Raw genomic sequence first — 20860 nt, 5'->3', positions numbered from 1 at the left:
TGAATTGAGGTGCGTTCTGTCTGCACCTTACGTTGGGACTTTGTAGGATATTTTTCCCTGCTTTAAGTTTTGTATAGTCGCTCTATCTAGTCTTTCAAATACGCCTCAATGAGTTCTGTCCGTTCATGATGCGATTACTACTCGCATTGCACTGCAAGTTGTTGTATCCGAAGTAAGGATACAAATTCCGTCCAGGTCACATTTTCCACCTCTAATATTTAGTTTATCAACACTGACGCCCACGAACGCTGAACTCCAGTCGCTCGATGAGAAAACAAGGGGAACAATAAATCACTTCCTCCACTCGCTGTGCTATGTCCCTCGCTGAAAACAGCAAAGAGAGCGCACCCGTAGATACAAGGTACACAACTTCGTCGAATGTTATCGCACAGGACCACCGAGCCCCGCTAAAGGATGAAAACACTGCAGATGAGTGCGTCCCTGCTTTCCCTCTGCGCGGAATTAGACCTAAGCCAAACCGCTCCGCTGGCTTCCTGTTCGTGCGTGTCGTCGACACAACCATTTTGCTGACGTCCACATATGCACAGGGCACTAATTCATAGATCACGACTGCCAAACTGCTGGCGGACTACACCTGGACACGTAAAAACCACGTACTTAAGAGTGCTGACGCATAGTACGGAATGCGGTACGTCTACCGCTGATGCTGTCGCGGTAGTTGCTGACGTCATATACCATGATGCAGGCCTGCTATTCTTGCTTTGGGTGGCCGGAGAGCCGTAGCACGATGGCTTCGTCACGGGATGTCGACGTGAGAAAATTTCAAGGCCGACTTACATGCTGAAAGTTTTCGGGAATTTTATTTTTAATTTTCTCAGGAACACGACCATCTTTCGGCTGAAAAAAAATAAGCGTTGGCAGTCTTTTCAAGAGATACTAGGTACGTATAAAATAAATTTGCTACTATGTCCATTGAAGATGGCGATGACAATGAATTTTTATGGCGCAAGGCCATCTGTGGCTAAGGAGGGTCACGGCTCAAGATGTTTTTCCGTCTTCTCAAGGCGGATTCAAATACCCATTTCCCAGCAACTAGCGTTGAAAACGCGAGCAACAGGCCAAGGGAAAGCTTGCACCCTTTGTACAACCGGTGGATACCCGGCGGCGCTGGGGATCGAACCCAGTACCTGCCGCATGCGAGACGGGTGCTCAACCACCCGGCAAGGCCTCTGCTGTGGTGCATCCATGGATGAGCAGTGCTTAGAATGCAGAAGAAATTGCATTACCTTGGGGACTTTGCTGGCAATGATTTTTCAGGGGAGCTCTTAGCATGCATTCGTGCATGCATAAGCAATTGTTTTTTTTTTCCGAATGTAAATCTAATTTTTGTTACCTAGCAATAATAGGAATTATTTTCCTCCATAATTTGTTTGATTTGTGCAATAGGCTTAAAGCACACTTAGGTAAACCCTAAATCATTTATTGTGACTCTGTAAGTAGAAGTAATCAACTGAACGAATATCAGGCAAATAAGCGTCGCATTAAGTGGCCGTAGTAATATTTCCAGGGAAACATGGCACCACTGATTTCATTTCATAAATTTATTTTAGTTCACATGCACCTCAAATGATTCCTAACTTTAACAGCCAGAATACTTCGACTCAAACTGATACCTAATTGGTAAATTTTTGTTCCATCTTCTCTCGTGTGCTACGCGCATTTTTCTGAGGGCAAGTTGCATACACTCATAATGATGCGGGTGAAAGTCCGTATGCTGTCCTGATAATTCGCCAAGTGGCATAAACGACGTTTTTTATGCTTCGTACCAGGATAACGATTATATTCGCGTTGATAAAGTGGTTCTGGAACAGCCGTGTGATAATAGACAGCACGCATGCGCTGAACCGCACTATCATATCTTCACCAACTAGCTGGGCGCCATTGCCATCCTGCATGAGCGGGAGAAGCACGCGCGGTTCACCTACTAGTATTTCAGTCTCAGTTTCCGCGGCTGCCGATATCACGGAACGGGCAGGCTAATATCCCCAAAGACCACTGAAGCACTAACGGTGGCCGCCATGGCACCTTGCGACGAACGCTGCCTGCTTCTGTCTCTGCCGATGGAGATGATCACCTACATCTTCGGTTTCCTGTGTCCCGAAGACCTGATGGCCGTTGAACAAACTTCGTCTGTGTTTTCAACACTGGCTCAAGACCCCAGCGTTCTGCAAACCACAAAGTTTCACCCAAACAGCTCGGCGGGCTCTCTTCGAGAATACTTGGACGAGAAGCGGGCGGTGGCCATATCTGAATTAGACCTGAATAACTTCCTGGCAGCCGACTCGAGGACGGTGGAAGGCAGCGTCCAGATATGCGTCAATCTAACCACACTGCGCTGCGCGAACACCCGTCTGTTGCCTACAGCAGTCCTTCGCCTCCTTCGAGACAGGCTTCGTCGTCTGCAGTTCCTCGAATGGTCAATCCTTAGATATCCAGTCGACCAGAATGACGCGGGATTTTTATGGAAGCGCCCCAGAGATGACATGCCGTCACAAATCCCTGAAACCCTGCGCGGCATGTACGTTGAGGTGTCACATAGCATGGTCAACAACCTTCTGTTGTGCTCCACTCTCGAGCACTGTTCCAGCCTTCGCAATTTGCACTTCCACGAGATAATGCTTGGAGGAACACTCGAAACAGCCTCATACAATGTGCTCGAGAGCTACCACCGCGGCACAGCAGGGAAGTTTGAAACATTCACCTTCACCGACGACCGCACTCTTGCAGCCCACGAAGCCTGTGGACGCATGCGGTCCAGCACACGCACCCGAAAGTGTTTTCGGCTTGTTCAAGACAAGTTTGAATATATCTCGGAATGTAGTCGTGAGGCAGAATCCGAGGCCATCAACGAACTGCGTGGTCTTGGACCGGAGAACTGCACATCAGGTACGGCGAGATTTTTCGAGTCCCTTCATTGTCATTAATGATGACGCGTTTGCAACTCTCGAAGCAGCGGCTGGTCACCACTTGCACCCTAACACGCGAGCGTTGACGCTGAAGTGTTCCACGTCAGAGACAGCGGCCCAGAAGTGTTCCGCAAGTGCCGCCGATGACACGTTTTTCTTCCACTTCCTCAGAGGATGCCACAGACTGAAAGAGCTGAATCTGGCTGCGTTCCATTTTGAAGGGAACATCGATTGCTGCTCCCTCCTGGCTAACGCCAGCCTCATCTGCCTACGCGCACTGACCCTGCCATCTTGTACACTTCGTGAACGCGGGCGCCTCGAACAGCTCGACAAGGCGCCCTTCAGGCTGGCAGAGCTAGACGTGCGCGCTGCTCTCACTGAGCGGCCACTGACTTGCGCCTTCTGCAACGCTCCTTCCACATGTACCGAAGAGGTGTTCGAAGGGCTGCGCCTACTGTGCCCCCTTAGGCGTCTTACATTGTGCGATCTGCCGCACATCCGCGATCTGCGCTTCCTCAGGGGCTGCGTGGTCCTTGAACTCAGACTCCGGAACCTTGGACTAGGGCGCTTTCCAACTGAAGAATCACTAGCGGCGTTGACAGAGGTAAGGATTGTTGGCGATTTGCCCAGACTTATCCTGTGGTGTTTGTGTCGTGCCTACAAAAGAGCCTCTCCTCCAACTTTCAACTGAGACTAAGAGGGACGCCGGAGACGAAGGCTGCGAATATTTAAAATCCTCTGAGGTTTTTTTAACGTCTGCTGACATAGCACCGTGCACGGGCTTATATCATTCGGCCTCCATCGAATTCATGCTCGCTCTGATGCAGAGTCTACATAAATATGTGTGCGTCGAAAATATAGCAGCTACAGGTTGATACATACATCTCTGCAATTAAATTCAGCAATCGTAAGCGATCTGTATTTCCTAGGTTATGAATGTTTCAAACGCGAGTAGGCCAAGTTCTGTCGTTTTCGCTGTACAGTTAAGAAAATTATACCTAGAATTTCGACATCAGGGAGCAATGTAACGCAGCTGAAGAAGTATAATAATAAAGATAGTGAAGTAAAGATAGGGAAACGCTGTTCATTTATATTCATGCGTAACAAATTTCAGAGAAAAAAACGTACCGCAAAGTCAAGACAGCGACTCAGATAAATGGACACACAGCTTTCTCGGTCTTTTACATTTTTCAGCGCTATGGTTTTCCCCTGACTCATGAACCAACAGTCCGAAGCATCCACCTAGAAAAATGTCAGCGTGCAAGTATTTTGAAATGAAAGAATTCTATCAATATTGCCGTAGCCATTGCCAAGGCTACCAGAATATTGCCATATTAAAAGCTGATAGCGTCGTAGGCTTTATCTGGTGATAAGCTTATACCTTAGCAGCTTCATCTCCTGCACAATGTTTCATGGACTATGAGTAGTGGTTGCTGTCATTAAGCGTTCGGCGCAGACAACCGCTCTGAGAAACCGAAAACTGGGTGTAAGAAAAGGTATAATGCATTATTTGCCTCCCTTCTCTGTGGGCACCTGAACTTCGCCGAAAGGAATGGTAGAAGGAAGTGAAGGAAAGAACTGTGAAAGGGGCGCCGTAGTGCATGGCTTTAGATAAATTTCGCTCATCAGGGATTCTTAGACTTGCACTTGCATCTTAAAGCACACGGGGGTCTCTGCGGTTTGCGCGCATCAAACGCAACCGCGGCGGTCGCCTTTAGCAGAAGGCAAAATCCAAAAGGCACCCTTGTGTCGTGCGATGGCATTGCACGTTAAAGAATCCCTGGTCACTGATAGGTATCCAATGCCCTCCACTACGACACCTCTTTGATATTTCACTCCCACCTTCGTTCCTTCCCTTATTGCGCACTCGAGGTGTGAATTGAGAAGTGAATTCCTGCGCCGTTTTCTTTCCTAAAATCACATTGTCTTTTTACCAAGCGTCGATGTTTGGAAGGCATTCTATGCCTTCCGCAGCTTTTCCTCTTGAAACAGCAGTACTCTCCATGCGAATCATTGCAATGCCTGTTACAGGTAATGGTGCAGGTGGAGAGCCTGAAATTGGAAAGCAGTGTCGTCCCCTCGGACCTGTCCTTGCTCTGCCGAGGACAGACGGACGCTCCACGGGTACGCCGGCTCTGCGTCACGACGGCAGGGATAGCGTCGGAACAATTTTCACGCTCGCTGCACAACTTGCGCCTACTCCTACCTGCTGCGGAGTCTATCCATGTGCATGGTTGGATACCCGGCGTGCCACCGGTGCGCTTCGATATCATCGTACCCTCACTCATTGACACAGACGGCGCCTACTGGAAATTGTACACGGAATCTGCGTATTCTGCTGACCGCACTGTTCTTTGTGAGACGCATGATCTTGTTTCCGTTCCGAGACCGCACAACTGTGGCCCACGCCGCTTTTAAACCCGGTGGCATAGACCGCAACACCATGCCTTCAGACTTGCTAGCATTGGGGCTAGCGTATAAACTTCGCCCAGAAAGTAGAACCGCTAGAAAATATTTCTCATGTTGTGGCGTTGCTTGATCGCCAAAGCTCCGGTCGGGCTTCTCGGCATCATTCCTCTCTAGCCCTAAGATTGTGAAAACGAATTTTAGAGTTGTGTTCTGCGCCTTATTTATTATTGCAACCTCTTTTAACCTCTTTTAAATTTCGGCACAAGTATCTGTGAAAATGGTGGAAATTTTGAGCTGACTGATAGTGTCATTTTATATGCATTGTTTTTATCGTTCGCACTTTATACCTGATCGCGAGAAACACAAGTTGCATTGTTGTCTATAAAATCTGTGGAGGGCCGGACACAGCATTTCATTTAATTCGATGGCTGGAAACGATAATAGCATTTTCTGTGTCGCTTTTGAGAATGCTGTTGCACAAGATGCTCATCATATCGATGTTCCAGCCGCAAAACCATGCCAGCCTACGCTGCTACCAAAGAGAAAAAAGTGGTGCAGAATTTCTTTCGTTCGTTGCCATTAGGGCCTTTCAAATATTGTCCTTGAAAAAGTGGTTTCAGTATGGCTTTTGTCGCGCATGCCTTCAAGCGGCGTACTTTGCCACGATTACGTGAACAAAGGTGCGCAAATCAGTGTGCAGATTTCACAAGGTGACGCAACGCATCTCATCCGCGGCAGAAAATGGTGCTTGTATGCGATATCTAGTCCAAATAAAATAGTGGTGGAAGTGTTTTAACTGACTGAGCATGATGCTTACGCCCGCGGCACCTTGAACAGATGTGCTTCGCTGGCCGCTCCTTTAGACCACTCGGCCACGGGTGCAGCCTTTAAAATTGCGTTTAATACTGCAAGCGTGGGGCGTGGTGTGCTTTGGATAACGTCTTTATCAACAATCAATCGCTTCCAAACGCAGCTTGCATTACGTCACACGGCATTCTGAGAAATCTGAACCAGCAACGCCATATGACGAGCATGGGGCCAGTCACATAAAACGGCGGGACGTTATGACCACAGCGGGAATGTAAAAAATACGGCTCGATAACCCATTCCCCACGCCTCGATTGCTTGTATCGCCCGTCAATTTTTTCCTTTTATTTTAAGCCTTCTGAGTATTCTTTGAGTGCTTGAGGCGACTGCAGCACGGACGCAATGCTTGTATGCTCTCCGTTTATTTTGAGGTTCACCGGCCGGCACCGTTCGCGGAAGCCATACCTTTCGTAACCTGACGTCATGCCGCACCTGTCCACATGGTTTTCACGCCATTCCATTACATGTGCCATTGAGGCGTAAACTCGGGGTTCGGCGGTGCGACGGTAATTATCATTGATCGAGGGAATCCTGACATAACTGAAGAAATTAAATCAATTGCACTAAGAATGCAAATTATCGAGCAGGTGCTCAAAATGCTTCCCCTTGGGTGGCAAGCTAGGCATGCAACCCCTCGACCGCGGAGCAGGTCGGGGTTGCGTAAGGTAAAATGATGCACTGTGCGACTGCTTCACACCGCACAGTTGGCTGCAGAACCTAAGACATCAACGAAATTAAGATGACAAATTAGCGTCACCAATTAATGTCGCCAACTAACATAGCGTAAGCCTACGACCAACCAAAAACCGCTTGACTACTAATGTTGGTTTCAGAGGACACATCATTTCAATTTTCATAACGTAGACAGTCATAGATACGCTGGAAATTAAAATCAGTTCATCTATTGATTACACACTAGTCGCCAGTTGATGAAGCTTACGCGTAACATGACGTCACTTTATTTCATTCGAAACAAGTATTTCTCGTCATTTTGGAACCGAAAACTCTCCACTTAATGTTGGGGTCCACTTCGACTTCAACCTAAGTGGATCCGGTTCGAACAGATGCGTATATTTCTCAGCGGAATTCCAAACGAGGGTAATTGTAGTGTAATGCAAATATATAGCGGTTAGACCGGAATATTTAATGTCATTACGTTTGGATGATATTTGAACGTTTTCGAAACTATAATAAATTGCCATTCGAACTGTATGCTTCCTCTTCTCCCACAATAATGAACTGAAAGAAGCAACGTACAATATTAATCTCCAGACCGTCGATGGAAACATGAATTTCGCATTTTATCTCCGATCTGGTAATCGCGGGAAAAGCAAAAAGTATTACTCTGGATTTCTTGGGCACCACCGCATGCTCACTTTGCAATTCTTAGAACCAATTGACTGATGCCGTCGTTGAACCTTCATCATTTTTCTCACAGCTAGTGCCCCACCTGATAAGCACGCCGCTTCATTTTTTTCGTGCGATACATGAAATCCGCATTGCCCCTGCATCTAAGCGGTTCGTAAAATCTCTCAGATTGTTTGTTTCCATTTCTCACGTTATCAGTTTGTCTGTTTTTTCTTCATCTGCAGTAATGGGCAAAACGATATAGTTTTAGTGTCCCTTACAAGCGCTTGCGTACTCTATACGCAACACTTTGCGAGATGTTATAATGTATGCTATGCCGGCGCTTTTAGCATAAGGTACGAAAAAGATAACGCAAATTGCAGTAGCTACATCTCCTGTGGTAGTAAGAAAATATTTTCGGACTTTTTTTTAATACATAAGCCAGGACCAGCCCAGTCGTACTGGGCCGGTAGCCAGTTCAGCCTAGCTGTGTTTGCACGTTCCCCTCGCCAAAGAGTGCCGAATGATCTGAGAACACAAACCTGAGACGAGGAATGGACACTATTGTCACTTAAGCTGCCACCTTGCAAAGACTTACCTGTCCAAAGCCGAGTGACAACACAGACTAAACTAAACAGCAACCACCGAGACGGCGAGGCTGGCACAATTTCTCTTCACGGCCACAGGTGCGTAAGAATCCATGCAAAGGCGATCCACTTGAGAACGCCACATCTTGTTAGACTTAGGAACGCCGCAGCCGCCCAACTATATGGAAAACAGTCAAAATTTCATGACTAATTGTATGTGCTTCAGGTAAGATGGAGAAAGGCGAAAGCCTCAAGCGACACTTATAGACCCGAGCACACTAAAAAACATATGGACGAATTCCCCCTAAGCGGGCGAACTATCGCCGCCTACTTGCCAACGTTAATCTACTAGCTTACGTAAGAGCCAGGCACACAAAACTGAAACTTTAGTGCATGCTAGCCTTCAGCATTGTCTCCAACGAAAGTTTACGGGACGTAGGTGTGCAGAAACAAATTTATTCAGGCGCATTCACGCAAGCTAGTTGACTGAAATGTGCATAGGTTTGGTTTTGTTTAAGGGGTTTTAACGTCCTGAAGCTACTCAGGCTATGACAGACGTCGTAGTGAAGGGCTTCGGAGGTCTCGACCACCTGGGGTCCTTTAATATGCATTGACATCATAATTAGCCTTTCTGGACATAAGCGGTGCATACGATAACGTGAACAGGGAACTCCTGCGGAACATGTTAAAAGATGTAAGTATTGGTCATGAGGTAATTGATTTTCTATCTACCGAGATAATAAAGTTGAAATCACATGGGAAGGGATAAAAAGTACAACTGTGGGAGTGCATAAAGGATTAAGGGGGCGTGGAACCGGCGACATGGCAATGCCCATCTCAACTGTTCTTCTATTAATGCAGGTTTTATCTGCGTGCCAGACTACTGGAAGAACGTCTTCGGAGCCTACCTTCATGGACGACGTGTGCCGGCTCAAGGACGAAAATCTCCGTCCTTTTACTTAAACGGAAAACGTTATCAGTATGATAGCGATTCAGGGGGTGTGGTCGAGCTGTGACCACTGGGCTCGTCCCTGAAAACAAGGCCGCTGAGTTTGCTGCTCATAAACTGCCAGAGCATTAAAAATAAAATTGATGAATTCTGTCTTCTCGTTCAATCTACAAATCCATCAATTGTTCTTGGTACTGAGTCATGGCTCGATTCGTCTGTCTTGAATTCTGAGGTTTTCCCTTCCGGATATCAGTGTTTTCGTCGTGATCGTTGCACAAGAGGCGGGGGTGTGTTCATTCTCGTTGCTTCGGGAATACCATGTGTAATGTTAGACTCTTCTACTGTTACGGAGTCTGTGTTTTGTAAATTAAGATTATCGAATGGAAAAAGCCTGAAAATTGGGGTATTCTACCTCCAACCTGGTTCATCGCGAGCAGAATTTGAGCACCTGTCAAGTATTCTGGTCACTGTTGAAGGTGATCCTATCTTGTTGGGCGGTGACTTCAACCTCCCTGGCATAGATTGGTCAGCCAGTTCCCCGAGAGACAGTGCTCAAGGTTCCTTGTACTCGACATTTTTCGATTTAATTGATTCATTTAAGTTCCATCAGTGCATTCATGATGTGTCTCGCAATGATGGCTCTGGGAATTTTCTTGATCTATTGCTGTGTAATACCCCGAACGTTATAACAGATGTTAGAGTACTGCCCGGAATAAGTGATCACAATATAGTGATAGCCGACATTTCAATTGCAAATGTTTCTGTAGCAAAGAAACTCATGCGAAAGGTCTATGTATTTAGTAAGGGAAATTATGATAGCATTAACATAGAGTTAGAATCATATTTTTTGGTTTTCGATACTTTGGCTGATGAACTTAGTACTGAGCAGTTATGGACCATTCTAAAAGAAAAACTCTCACAGCTACAAGACATGTTCATCCCCACGCAAATTATATCTCCCAGAAGAGCTAAAAACAAACCATGGTTCAACAGCCAGTTACGCGCTCTCACGAAAAGAATAGAGCGGGTTTATCTGAAACTTAGTAAAAGGTGTTGCCCTGGGAATCTAGCTTAACTAAAAAGGTTGAAATTTGAGTTTAAATCGCTAGCAGAAACAGCGAAACTTTCTTACTTTTCTTCACTTGGAGACAGGCTGGTACAGGATTCGAAGCAATTCTGGAAACATGTTCGCAGTCGCAGCGAAGATGGCTGCTCGGTACCAACGATAAAAAGCGGTGATACGCTCATTGGAGACGACGCATGTAAGGCTGAGACCTTCAGTAAATATTTCATGTCGGTATTTACTTCATCCCACTCGCGAGCTTTAAAGATTCCAGCAAGTGCTGTTCTTATGCCAGAAGTTATCTTTAGTACAGCAGGAACTCGCAAGTTATTGCGCGATGTGAACCCTTCGGTTGCAAGCGGCCCAGATTATTTACCAGCAGCAGTCATCAAAAATTGCGCTGATACATTGTCATTGTATTTTACTCGATTATTTGAAAAGAGTTTGCAAGAAGGCATTCTGCCAAAAGACTGGAAATTGGCTCGCGTTGTGCCCATCCATAAAAGTGGACCGAGAAATTTGGCAGAAAACTATAGGCCAGTGTCTCTAACAGGTATAGCTTGCAGGACAATGGAGCATGTAATTTACAGTTCTATCATGTCGCACATCGTTAAACATAATTTACTTAACCCTGCTCAGCACGGATTTCGCCAAGGTTTGTCTTGCTCTACACAGTTGGTTGAGTTTACTTATGATATCGCAGTTGCTATTGATAAACAAAGTTATTGATTGCGTTTTTTTGGACTTCCAGAAGGCATTTGATGTTGTTGCGCATGATCTCCTTGTTTCTAAATTACGCAGCTACAATTTGAATGAAAGAGTCATTGTATGGATCTCTGAATACCTATCCCTACGGCGGCAGTGTGTAGTTGTTGGTGGTCGCTCCTCGAACTATGGTTCTGTCACTTCAGGCGTCCCCCAGGGCTCTGTTCTGGGGCACTTCTTTTTTTTGTTGTATATAAATGATATTAACGCTGATGTTACTTTTTCGTTCACAAGGCGGGCTAGTTGGTGGTAGACAAAGGAGTGCATATTGCAACTGCCCAAAACGACGCAGGACGAAGAGAGGAAAGCACAGGACAAGACGCGGAACTTCAACTAAAGTTTACTACGGGAAAACCACATTTATACAGGAACCGTAATCACACCTGATAAACAGCCGAAACCATCAAATAACACAGGCACGAGGGCGCACGTGGCACAAGTTCGCATCTAGATAGTTGAACTCTTTCTTAGATAAATATACTGAAGTGGAGCTGATGCAACGGTCATTTTCATTTTTTATGCAGTAGGCTTCGAAGATTTCCCTGCTAAGCTGCGTCGTCAATTTTTTTAAGACAATTGTGTCGCGGAACCTGGGTGTGCAATTACTACAATGGCGACAATGTTTTGCCAGTTCCCCGCTTCCCGCCAATGATTCAACAGCGGCGCGATGCTCCTGAAGTCTGACATTCAGGCATCGTCCAGTTTGCCCTATGTAGCAATTCCCACATGTGAGGGGTATTTTGTACACCACCCCCGTTTTGCAGGGAACGAACCTGTCTACGTGCTTAGTGCGGCACTCGTTCTTCGTTGCCCACCTTCGTTGCTCGTTCTTTTTTGCTCGTTGCCCACCGAAGCACAGCCCAAGTGAAGAACCGCAACGCCGGAGACCCGTGACAATGCCATACATCCACCAGATCTCCCATCGCCTCAAAAAAGTGGCCATGAAATGTGATGTCCCGGTGGTATTCACGGCGCCCATAAAGCTTGCGGGTATGTGGAATATGGTGCAGGGAAGAGGAAAAAAGAACGAGTGCCGCACTAAGCACGTAGACAGGTTCGTTTCCTGCAAAACGGGAGTGGTATAAAAGCGGCGATAAAAATAAAACATGCAACTATCGGCCCATATCTCTGGCGAGCGTGTCTTGCAAAACACTCGAGCATGTCATATATACTCAGTTGATTGGCCATCTACAAAACAATAACTTTTTCTGGTCCAATGTTTAGGGGAATCCCCCAAGGTGGAGTAGATTTGTAATAAGGGAGTAATTACTCATTGACATCCACCCGAGCGCAGCCATACGGCTACAATGAAAAGCTGTAAAGCTGTAGCCGTATGGCTGCGCTCGGGTGGATGTCAATGAGTAATTACTCCCTTATTAGTAACTTTTTCTGTTCGACACAACATGGATCTAGGTCCGGTTTCTCGTGTGAAACACAGCTCGTAGAATTCACCCATGACATTTCCGTTTCCTTAAATTCCGCTGGTCAGATAGATTGTAATTTTTTAGACTTTCAAAAAGCGTTCGATTTATTTGCTCACAACCTGTTACTACAGAAGCTTTCAGATTTAAATATCCCTACTACACTCCTAACCTGGATAAAGGCATATCTTATCTTAAGGAAACAATGCGTAGTTTTCGACGGAATCAGTTCTTAAAATGTGGGCGTGACTTCAGGTGTTCCGCAGGGATCTGTTTTAGGTCCTCTTCTTTTTTTAATATTTATAAATGATCTCACTAGCAACATTTCAAGTAAAATCAGACTTTATGCAGACGACTGCTGTATATTCGGAAGCAGATGCCGCTATTTTACAACATGACCTCAATTCTGTGTTCTCTTAGTGCGAAAAATAGAATATGGCGCTAAATCTCTCCAAATGTAATCTCATCCGGTTTAGGAAAAAGAAAAAAATTTCCAAACAGACTATTTTCTCGGCAGCTCCGACATATCTGCTGTTTCAACTTATAAGTACTTGGGAGTCTTTTTCTCGGCTGACCGCTCATGGAACACACATGTCAATTATATAACGGCTAAAGCCAGCCGCACATTAGACTTCCTTCGACGGAATTTCAGGGATGCGCCAATTCCACTCAAAGAGACGTTATTCATGTCGAAAGTACGCCCTGCACTTGAATACGCCTGCACCGCTTGGGACCCGCATACAAAAAATAATATTGAGGAACTGGAGCGTGTTCAAAAACGGGCTGCTATGTTTGTCTCCGGCGGTTTGAATTTCGAAGAAAGCTCTTCTCTTTTGCGCGACAAGTTGGGGTGGCCATTGCATGAAAAAAGGAGAAAATATTTGAGACTCTCTTTCTTTCACAATGTTCTTAATGGAAAAACTGGTATTCCAAAACAGAAATACATACACGAGCCAAGTAACGTTCCCGCGCGCACCGACCGCCCACTAAAAGTCAGCGAGTACAATTCCCGAATTAACACACTCAGATATAGTATTTTCCCACGAACAATACATGACTGGAATAGTCTGCCTGCACAAATTGCTGCTTCCACTCCCACATCTTTTTACATTGCTTTGCAAAACCACCTGTTATGACTGCATTAATTTAACATGACTGTTAGTATTAGTGTAGCAATAGCTCCTATCCTGGTGCATTGTGTTCTAGTTTTGTGTTTGCTAAAACAATGCTGTATTTTGAAGTTCAGTTTGTCCGCGTCTCTCGCGGACGTGTTTTAGTTTCTGCAACGTTCTTTTCATTTTTGCCTTTACTCCTATAGTCCATGGGTTTTCTCAGTATATTGCATCATTTGCCCCAATTACTGTATTTTATCTGCTGTTTCTTTGATGTTTCCCCCTACAACAATGCCCCAGTGGGAGCGCTGTAGGTATTCTCTATAATGCCGCCGCGGTGGCTCAGTGGCTATGGTGCTCGGCTGCTGGCCCGAAAGACGCGGGTTCGATCCCGGCCGCGGCGGTTGAATTTCTTTGGAGGAGAAATTCGAGGCCCGTGTACTGTGCGATGTCAGTGCACGCTAAAGAACCCCAGGTGGTCGAAATTTCCGGAGCCCTTCACTACGGCGTCTCTCATAGCCTTAGTTGCTTTGGGACGTTAAACCCAACAAACAAACAAACAAACAAACAAAACAAAACAAAACAAAACAAAACAAAACGAAACAAAACAAAACAAAACAAAACGAAACAAAACGAAACTTAACAAACAAACAAACAAACAAACAAACAAACAACAAATAACAAATAACAAATAACAAACAAATAACAAATAACAAATAACAAATAACAAATAACAAATAACAAATAACAAATAACAAATAACAAATAACAAATAACAAATAACAAATAACAAATAACAAATAACAAACAAATAACAAACAACAAACAACAAACAACAAACAACAAACAACAAACAACAAATAACAAATAACAAATAACAAATAACAAATAACAAATAACAAACAAATAACAAATAACAAACAAATAACAAATAACAAACAAATAACAAATAACAAACAAACAAACAACAAACAACAAACAAACAAACAAACAAATAACAAACAAACAAACAAACAAATAACAAACAAACAAACAAATAAACAAATAATAAACAAACAAATAAATAAATAAATAAATAATAAAAATAATAAATAAATAAATAAATAAATAAATAAATAAATAAATAAATAAAAAAAGCGTTTCCCATTGCTCTCTGTCGCAGTCTTAACTGCTCCGTGTGAGCGATAGAAAAATATATCGCTGTTGATAAGATGAATGGACCATTACAATCAACATGTCCACAACAGTTCCTGCAATTTTACAATACTTAAAATTTTTGTCCGAGAATGTTGGACTTGAGAAATTTGATAACACGGCGAAATACTTTGTACTCCTCACAACCTTTGAGGCACGGTAAAAGCCATCATGACTGTCGCCTCGATCAAACTAATTGCAATAAAGAAAAAAGTGACGGTGAAAATGCTGTAACCTCGTTTGGAATCAAGTAATGCTAACGACCCTGTCATACATGAGATAGGTGGTGCGATTCCCGCTGGGTGGCGCCGCCCTGGTTAGCTGCCTGCCTATCGTGCTCCGCTTTCACCTGCCCCTGGCCTAGTCCAGGGCTTCGACCGCCCCTGGATTTCCTCTCCATCGATTCAGGAAGGCTTCCGAAGCACGTGGATACCATCGGCATCACGGCCCGCTGCCGAGCTGGCCCTCCAAGCGCCTCCAAAAGTCTGAAGCGTCGCGGCGCCTCGCTAACCCTAACGCGCCGCGCCTGCACCTCAGCAATGCAGCGTCTGACGAAGCCCCTGAAGCCCAGACCCACTGATGCCGCCACCGCGGGGCCTACTCCAACCGCCCACGTCACCGCGCAAAATCCTGTCGCAACCAACACTGTGAGCGACGCTGGGAGCTCCGGATCGACGGCCGCGGCGCAGCCGGCAGCGTTCGTCGTCGCCGCAGCGTCCACTGCTAGCCAACTCCACGCTCTAAGGGACGCAAACACCTTTGGGCCCATAGACGCGTCGCAGCCGCCTGCGTTCGTCGACGCCGCCGGTGCCGCCGCGACTACACCAGCCACATTACCCGCTGACTCCAAGGCCTGCAGCCCGGCACCAGCGTCGCAGATTGCGCCTCAGGCTGACGATTCGTCGGCAGACATGGACTTCATGGCGTCCCCGGTAGACGACACTCCATCCCTGGAAATCGGCTGAAGCACCATCGGTACCAGCCGTAAGCCTGCTTCCGCCACCCGACCCCGCTCCAAGCTCATCACTGTTGGCATACAACTCCCTCTTGGTACCCTCAATCCCAAGCTGCCTCTCTACGACGTGCTCGCCGCAGTCACCTCCGCTGCGCAACTTTCCTCCAAGAGCACTGCAGACATCACCCTTCAGGCCAAGCCAGCCCAAAGCTTTGTGTTTTTAAAAACTCATTCTCCTCTCACCGCCCACCGCCTACTTTCTATCACGCACCTTATCCTTCACGGTAAGCCTGTCAGCATCAAAACGTGTTCCCCCCATCCACCCATCTCATGCCTCGGCGTCATCCATAACGTCGGTGGCCACTTTACTCCTGATGAGCTCATGCATGATCTAGAATCTTTCAAAACAGATATTCTCGCTGCTCGCATGATGGGATCCACTCAGTCAGTGCTCATAACGTTCGCTGGTACCGTCATCCCCCACTTTGTATATTTCAAACGCCTTGCCCTTCCGGTGCCGTCCTCATAAACCTAAGCCTCCCACCTGCACCCGTTGTCTCACTCTAGGCCACCGCGCCCACCAATGCCCCCAGCACAGCGTTCCGGCCAAGTGCCGTCGCTGTGCTGCTCCTCTACCCGCTGACCCTTCAGCTCACGTGTGTGCCCAGCGCTGGTGCGTTCATTGCCAGGTGAACACCCACCCCTCCCTCGACCCCACTTGCCCCTTCCTCCTTGCTAAACAACGCGAGTGTGCTAAAGCTGCATACCTCCGACGCCTAGCTTTGCTCTGGGCCACTCAACCCACCACCCCCTCCTCCTCCTCCTCCTCTAATCATGAATCTCCATCAGCTCCGATCACGTCACCACCAGGCTCCTACGCCGCCATAGTTAAAGGATCCTCGGTGCCAGCGTCCATCTCTTCCACTACACCACCCTCTCCATCCTTGACAGACGAGAGCTGCTCCTTCGATCTCCGGCTCGCAATGCTGGAACGCCAGCAGCGAGAGCAGCAGCGCATTTCCCACGATCTACAACAGCAGATACATGCCTTGACTCAAACCCTCCAGACAACCACCTCCTCTCTTACCTCCCAGCTTAGCAAGCTAAATGAGCACCTTGCCACGTTCACCAATCCCTCCTCCAGCGCCCAGGTCGTCCCTTTGGCTGACCTTGTCGAACCCACCACACAGGCACATCACACTCGCTTGGTTCAGCTGGAAACTTCGGTTCTCCAGATTCTTACCACCCTCCAAGCACAATCAAAGCAATTGGAATCCTTCGCATCTATGCTCCAATCCGTCCATGAGCCACAGCCCCCGGCAAAAAAGAAGGAACGCGTACCATCGCGTTCCTCTCCACTATCATAATGGCGTTTGGCAAGGACCTCGACATTGTGCAGTGGAACTGCCGAAATCTTTGCCACAATAAGACCCCCCTCCACCAGTATCTACTCACCCGCCCCTCCCTACCTCATTTTCTCCTTCTCCAGGAGACCCGGACGGCCCGCAACGTCCCAGGCTACCGCGCCTACCATGCCACTACGGCCACACCACTTGCGTCTATTTATGTACGCAGTGACGTGCTCGTAGAGCAAATCGACATCCCCTCCACCCTCCTTAATTATTTAGTTGGTGTGGTTTATTACCACCCTTCTTCCCGCATCTCACTCGTCCTTTTGTCTTTTTACAACCCCCCTGTCATTTCCTCATTATTCTCTGCCCTGGGAAAATGCCTTCACTCTCTTCCTTCTACCTCCCATCTCCTCTTTGGTGGTGACTTTAATGCCCCTCACACACTCTGGGGCTACCCACAAACCCTCAAACACGGCCGCCTCCTCCATTGTCTGGCCCAAGAACGCCACCTCACCCTACTTAATACACCTGGCTCTCCTACTCGAGCGGGCACTGCCTCACAACGCCCCACGACACCCGACCTCACTTTCTCTCGGGGTTCACTTTCCTTTCACTGGCAGGTGACAGCCGAAACTCTTCTAAGTGACCACTTTCTCATCCATATCACCACCTCTCTTTCCCACATCCCTTGCTGTCATCCGGTTATTCACACTGACTGGCATGCTTTTCGCACTAATCTCGCTTCCGACTCCTTTCAATCCTACGACGACTGGACGTCGCGCATCTCTGCAGCGCTCGTGTCCAGTAGCCGTCACGTTCGCTCTCGTTACCCAATCCAAGACCCAGATCCTCACCTTCTCCCTTTATGGCGTCGCCGTAAACGTCTTCAACGCTCCTTTCGCTCCCAACCACACAATGCCCAACTTTCCACCCGGATCACTGCTCTGCGGGCCGAGATCGTCGCCCACTGCGCCGCCCTCGAGCAATCTCGTTGGAGTGCTCTTTGTGATGGCCTTGATTCTGCATTGCACTCGCGATCCGCATGGTCTCTCTTTAAATCCCTCCTTGGCACTAAGCCTGCCCTTGCTCCCACTCTAGCTAAAGCCCTCACTCAGGGAACTCCCTCCGAAGTTTTTGATCAACTCGCCTCTCTCTACCTCGCACCTTCTCTGGCACCCTCCTACCCGGTGTACTCGGGTGGACCTAACCCCGATCTGGACCAATCCTTCACTCTCCGAGAGGTCGAATCTGCGCTGGCTGCTAATGCTACACGCTCGGCTCCCGGTGAGGATGCCATTACATACACCACACTTCGTAACCTTCCTGACTGCGCCAAAGAATTCCTCCTTCAAACCTACAATGAGGCCTGGGAGAGCGGCTGCTTGCCGAGCTCCTGGACATCCTCCCTTATTTCTATGATTCCAAAGCCGGGTAAACCTCCCTCTCTCTCTAACCTCTGCCCAATCTCCCTGACGTCGTGCGTTGGTAAGACCCTTGAGCGAATGGCTCTGACTCGCCTCTCTGATTTTCTTGAGGCATGGGAGTTCTTCCCCCATTCTCTAATTGGCTTCCGACGCCGCGTGTGTGCACAGGACATGTTTCTGATTCTCCAGCAAACGTTCTTGTCCCCTACACCCACTCGAATTTACGCACTTGTGACCGTCGATGTTCGCAAGGCCTTTGACGGTGTTTGCCACGATCACATCCTTTCTCAACTGGCCTCTATTGATTGTGGCTCCCGCATGTACTCCTATATCCGCTCATTCCTCTCTAAACGTGTGGCTCGCTTTTGAGTAGATACCCGATTGTCTAGCCCACACCATTTCTCCCGTGGCACTCCTCACGGTGCTGTTCTCTTTCCTACCATTTTCAATCTCGCTATGGCCCCTCTCGCCTCCCAGCTAGCTGAAATTCCCGACCTGCATCATATATTTTACGCCGATGACATCACTCTCTGGTGTTCATCTGGTTCTCCCGGTCACGGACAGGACACCCTGCAACGTGGCCTAGATCTCATCGACTCCTTTCTCACCGTCGTTGGCCTCTCTCCTGCTCCTGAGAAATCGGAGCTTCTCCTTCCCAACCATTCCTCCTACCAGCGCTCACACAACCACTTCGTCTCTCTCCACCTTTCTGGCTCTCCCAGTACTGTCGTCACACAGTGCAAAGTTCTTGGCTTCCCTTTGCATGCGGCTAAGAATGTGCAAGCCCTCCACCGCGCTGTCACCACCTGCCACTCTGTAATTCGCCTCCTGCGGCGCGTGGTCACTCGACGCTCAGGTCTCCACGAGGCTCACGCGTGCCGAGTTGCCCACGCGCTGGCCCTCAACAAAGTCTTCTACTTTGCACCCTACGCTTCCTTCACTCCGACTCAACTTAACTCTCTCGAGACTGCCCTTGTGGGCCTCTACAAGGCAGCTCTCAACCTCCCTATCACTACCTTTACCACTAAGCGCTTTACCACAGGCCTCTTCCATCCTCTTCGTTCTCTTCTCAGTCTCCATCGTGACTCGCAGCTTGCCCGGCTTTCCCTTACCCGTCAGGGTCAGTGGTTATTGACTCAAGCGGGTATCTCGCCCATTCCAATCTCCCCGTTTACCTCTCCTATTCCCACCCCCGCTCCCAATCTTCGTATCCTTCCCCTCCCGACCAACATGTCCCCCATCCTGCACGCCGGACATTGTCATGCGGCCGCAAAGCAACATTACCCTCTCTTTGATACCCAGGGTGTAGCTTACACGCATGCCTCCTTCGTGGCTCCTCGAGGTTGCTGCGGCTACGCCCTGTACCATCCACACCTCGCTGCTCTTGAAACCCACACCAGCGCGCCGTATCTACACCCTCCAGACGCATTGTCCCTCGAGGTCCTTGCCATTGCGCATGCCCTCCAGTCATTTGCCCTCCTTCCCTCTCTCCAAGAATACACAGTCTATTCAGACTCACAAGCTGCTATACACCACATACAGAAACGCACCCTGACCCCTTCTCTCCAACAGGAGGTCGAACGAGCGGTCTCCGCACTGCAGCCTTCGATCGTTTTCCTCCGCTGGGTCCCTGGGCATTCAGGGATTGACAGCAATGAGCTGGCCCATCAGCTCGCCCGCGACACACTTTTCCGGGCACCGTTGATCTCCTGGCCCAAGCCTTCGGAGGACGGTGGGAGACTCACCCTTCGCCGCACCATAAAAGAGGTCCACCTTGAGCTCCACCTCGACAAACGCCTTTACCCTCCCCCTCATCCATCACTCACGGTGGCGGAATCTCGCCTTCTTCAGCACATTCAGATGAATGCAGCTATCACCTCGTCCCGCCTCTTCCTCTATCGCTATCGATCGGACCCTTCCTGTCCCAACTGCCCCTGTATCTATGCGGACCAGGCCCATTGCCTCTTCTATTGCCCGGCTGCTCAGCAGTCGGGTTCCTTCCCCCCACCCTCTCTATCCATCACCACCTAGCTCGAATGGCTTGGCGCTGAAGGGGAAGAAGAACAGCGGCTTCTGGTCGCCCAGGCGGTCGACATGCTCGGCCTATATATTATGGTCGAATAAAATTAGTTTACTACTACTAGGTGGTGCTACATTGGCGTACCTGGAAATGGTCGCGTATTGGATTATTGCGGTTTAACGTCCCGAAGGAACTCAGGCTATGAGCTTCGCCGTAGTGAAGGGCTTCGGAAATTTCGACCACCTGGGGTTCTTTAACGTGAACTGAAATTGCACAGCACATAAGCCTCTAGAATTTCGCTTTCATCGAAATTCGGCCACCGCGGCCGGGATCGAACCCGCGTCCTTCGTGTCAGCAGACGAGCGCTGTAATCACTGAGCCACTGCGGCGGGGTAAATGGTTGCGTATTTCTCAGCAACAGCACTGTTATAATAACCAGCAGTTCTTAATGCAGCGCTCCGAATAAAA

General features: G+C 48.0%; 2 pseudogenes; both read left to right on the top strand.

Annotated features, from left to right (window-relative positions):
* Window positions 1-2039: 2039 nt before the first annotated feature.
* On the top strand, window positions 2040-5352 carry LOC149344234 (uncharacterized; annotated as a pseudogene).
* Window positions 5353-18300: 12948 nt separating this feature from the next.
* On the top strand, window positions 18301-20496 carry LOC149344233 (uncharacterized; annotated as a pseudogene).
* Window positions 20497-20860: the final 364 nt, after the last annotated feature.

This window comes from Amblyomma mixtum, chromosome 5 (genome assembly GCF_055824585.1).
Source record: "Amblyomma mixtum isolate Tamu chromosome 5, ASM5582458v1, whole genome shotgun sequence".
Taxonomy (NCBI): domain Eukaryota; kingdom Metazoa; phylum Arthropoda; class Arachnida; order Ixodida; family Ixodidae; genus Amblyomma; species Amblyomma mixtum.
Note: the sequence above shows the minus strand (reverse complement) of the source record. Positions and strands in the feature narration are given on the sequence as shown.